The sequence below is a fragment of the Helianthus annuus genome, chromosome 16 (genome assembly GCF_002127325.2).
Source record: "Helianthus annuus cultivar XRQ/B chromosome 16, HanXRQr2.0-SUNRISE, whole genome shotgun sequence".
NCBI lineage: Eukaryota > Viridiplantae > Streptophyta > Magnoliopsida > Asterales > Asteraceae > Helianthus > Helianthus annuus.
The window spans coordinates 113,742,825-113,747,001 of NC_035448.2; positions in this window are offsets into that span (position 1 = coordinate 113,742,825).

Consider the following 4,177-nt stretch of genomic DNA (forward strand, 5'->3'; position numbering starts at 1 on the left):
CAGAATAATCTTGATCATTCTCAAGATTCAATACAATGTTGCACTGTAATTTTCTCCCGTTTTTAGTTGCTGAGATGTTCGGATCGAATGATGGAAATGAAGTAAAGCTAGTTTTGCTGCTTGATCCAGATGATGGGCTTTCAGATAAGCTCTTGGCACTCATACCAGTCACAATTTTTGGAGATGAATTCGACGATTTCTCATTTACCCCAGCTTTATAATATAACCCGATGTCTTGTTCACCATCGAAGTCTTTCATCCTAATCACTTTTCTCTGTTCCATTTCTTGAGCTTCGATCTTTTCAATGAACTTACTGAGCGTCAGATTGCTAAAACCTTTCTTGTTTCTGAGCATCATCAAGTATGTGCCCCAACTTTCATATGGCAACGCATCAGCAAGTTTGTCGATCAATTCTTCATTACTCTTTTCAATACTTAACCTTTTCATATTCGCAAGCAAGTTACAATAACGTTCAATAATTTCACGTGTACTCTCATTTTTCAACCCACGAAAAAGATCAAATTCTTTCTTTAGAAGCGACTTCTTGCTTTTAACCATCTCTTCACTTCCCCTAAACTTCGAACGTAACGCTTTCCAGATCGAGTACGACGTTCCATTGTGCTGTAAAAGAACCATGATATCTTCCTTCACTGCCTGTTGAAGAAGACTTAGCATCATTTTTTCATTTTTGTACTTCTTCCTTTCATCATCTCTAAGATCTTTGATTGGAACTGGTTCTTCATCACTATTCAATGGTCGGATATACTTTGTTTCTACGCATTCCCAAGCGTCAAGATAATTCGCTTGCACCCAATTCTCAAACCGACCTTCCCAACCTTTATATTCTTCGATATTCATTAACTTGGGAGGTTTCTGCATCGTCCCGGTTTAATTTTCTAGCATTGTGGTTTGAATAGCGGTGATTGGGTTACTTGGAGTAGCAAACGCGTTATAAAAATCCTCGTTCATTTTCTAATTTTAAAAAATATTTCAAACTGCCTAAAAAGCGATCTAACTGTTCAATTTGTCACAAAGGCGGTCCAATAAAATCAGATGAGCGGACAAGATGGGTTCAAATAAGCGATCCGGGTTGAATGAACACAAAAGCGGTCCAATCGATGTCCGTTCGAGCGGTTCACAACACTATCTGTTCGAGCGATCCAGCAACTTCAAATTACGAGCGGTCCCTGATGAGCGGTTCCGGATGGTTCAAATAAGCGATCCGAACGATTCACTTTGGAGCGATTCACAATAATTGATTTGGAGCGATCCAAGGTCAATCGATCGAATGAGCGGTCCAAAATAATGCTTGTACGAGCGGTTCCACTAAATTCCAAAAAGCGATCCAGGGATGTTTCCAAAAAGCGAACAGAACTCGGACATCATTTTGACTTACTATTTCTTCGAATTTCGACACCAAACTTTCAAGGGTTTATCTCTATACTATCGCGCACAATCCCTGAGATTTTCAGCAAGTTTCGACCGTTGAAAATGTCTGAATCTGAAAAAGAATGAGTAGACGACAGAAACTTTGATGAGTTTCAACTAATTCCTGTAGAACTCCTCCTCCTGAAGCTCTGATACCAATTGTAGGATCGGATTCTGACCCGAACGAGTCAATCAGAGGCGTTTTCGTTAATTACAGGTGCGGAATAACAAGTAATCAATGTAGGAATAGCTTGCAATACACTTTAAACACTTTCTGTATTGATTTGACGGTAAATACAACAAGTTCTCGATCCGGCAGCACTTCGGTACGAGATTCAATCAACCGTTACAAATGAGATCGCTCCTAAGGTTTATATAGGAATCTGGAACCGCTTATTGGACAGGCCCAATAAGCGGCCCACACATGTAGTTCGAGCGGTCCAAGACATTAACCTATGAGCGGTCCATAACTCTGTCACTCGAGCGATCCTAACATTGTCACTCGAGCGGTCCTAACATCTAATGGACATATAAGCGATCCAACTATCTAAACTCTATACATTTCACACAATTACTCGTATATCGTGCCCAGATCTAACATCTAAGACTTATGACTCGATACAAGACGTAATCAGCAGATGTAGTGCACCAACAGTTTTACCCCAAAAGGAAGCCTTCAACCAAATGAAGCAACACTTGGCTTCACTCCCAGCCATTCTGGCTCCGGAAACAAGAGTAACGATCTCTGTCTACCTTTCGGTTGCTGAAAAGGCCATAAGTACGGCTCTGATCATTGAACAAATTAAAGTTCGGATACCCGTTTACTTTTTCAAAACTTCAAAATTAGCAGAAATCAAATATCCTTCTTTGGAAAAACTTGCTCTAGCCCTAGTCCAAACGGCTAGAAGGCTTCAAAGGTACTTTCAGCCACACCCGATACAAGTGGTGTTGGATCGTCGTGTGACCCAAATGAGTCATTTAGAAGAGTTCAAGATCTATTTCAAAGGTGGAATCAGAGAAATGGACGTGATACAGCTTGTTTTCCTCTAATTATCTTCTTATTACTCGATTCACAGCTTTTACAAGTCAATTTACACACGGGCAGCACCTCGGCTCTGAATCGGAAAAGTTACTAATCAACTAACATCATAACCTATTTATAATGAGGCTGATTCCGTTTGAAAATGACATGTTCATTTCAAGCGGAATTAACTTGTTGATTTCGCTTGAACTGGACATTGACACTTTCAAGCGGAATCACCCACTTTTACATGTAAAACCCTAATTTCAACGATGTTGTGCGCTCATTTATCGTATCTAGACATAAGACTCGATTAAGACGAAGTTAACAGACACTAGATGCACCAACAGACTCCCCCTTGGATGTTGACGAAGTCTTCGGCGTCAAGTCTTAAGTCTTTGTCTTGATTTCTCGATCATCGTGTCATGAATCAATGCAAGACTTGATACCAGACGAAGTTGACAGACGAACTGCACTAACAGACTCCCCCTTGGATGTCGACGAAGTCTGCAGTGTTTATTCTTCAAAGTCTTCAGTCTTCATCAGTCCTTGCGTTCAAACAACATGTCTATCATTGTAAAGCTCCCTTAAACTTCTATCTTTAAACTCCCCTTTGAATGTTGATCCAGAATGTAGACTCCCCCTTTCGATATGCTGGGGCTCAACTTCTGGTTCAAACTTTATACAAGCTTTACCATGGGGATCTTTCTTTGCTCACAGACTTCCCCTTAAGCTGCTCTAGGATCATAGTCTGATTTCCACAGGTTCAAGATTGTCACCTGGCTCACATCCTGCTCAGAATTCAAAACTTGTCTAACCTGCATATCCTCTACCTCAACATAAGTTTCACAAATTTATAACAATTGGATTTAAGAAACTTACTGGTAGAAATCATTCATTCATCAAACAGACTAGTTACATCAAGTTCAAGTAAATGACCTTGATTAACCAAACATACAATCTTCCAAAACATTTGTATATAACATTCAAAGTTTTTCAACAAACTTTCCCAATCCAATATAGTTCATCATGTTTAGCACTTGGAATTTTGAAAATCTGCTTTCCAACATCAGTTGTCAAAAATCTTTTTGTATCTTTCAAAACTTGAACTAAAAACACAATATTTTTGGATTTTTGTTTTTCATAGAAATGCAGTAAAGAAATATATACAGACAATATTTTTTGTGAGTTTGTGAAAGAGGATCATATAAGTTTATGAAACCAATCACTAGCACCGTTAAGCTTTAATCTTTATACGTTCTAAACGATTCACATAGATTGACGATATAGTTGTCCTCTTAAACTCAATCTAAAAACTTTCGAAATGCTTACTGATACGTTAAGGTATATTAATTTTGCACTAAATTCTTATGGACCCCACGATCTCAGCATATCCCCTCATCATGCAATACACTAACTCAAGTAATGCCTTTAAACTTTTATCAACTGTGATATGTGCGAAAATAAAGCAGAATGTTTAAACATTAACAATCAGGTCAATCTTTTGATACGTAGAGAAAGACCAATGTTTAAACAAAATAAGAAAATAAAACAAGTTGAAGTTGTTTAGGCTTTAACCACCATGTCGATACTTCCGTATACGCAGAGGTGATCCAAAGCTTAAACGAAACACCAAGAAAAATAAAGCAGAACGTTTAGGCAATAACATCCAGGTCGATACTTACGTATACGCAGAGGATGTCCAATGCTTAAACAAAATAAAGAAA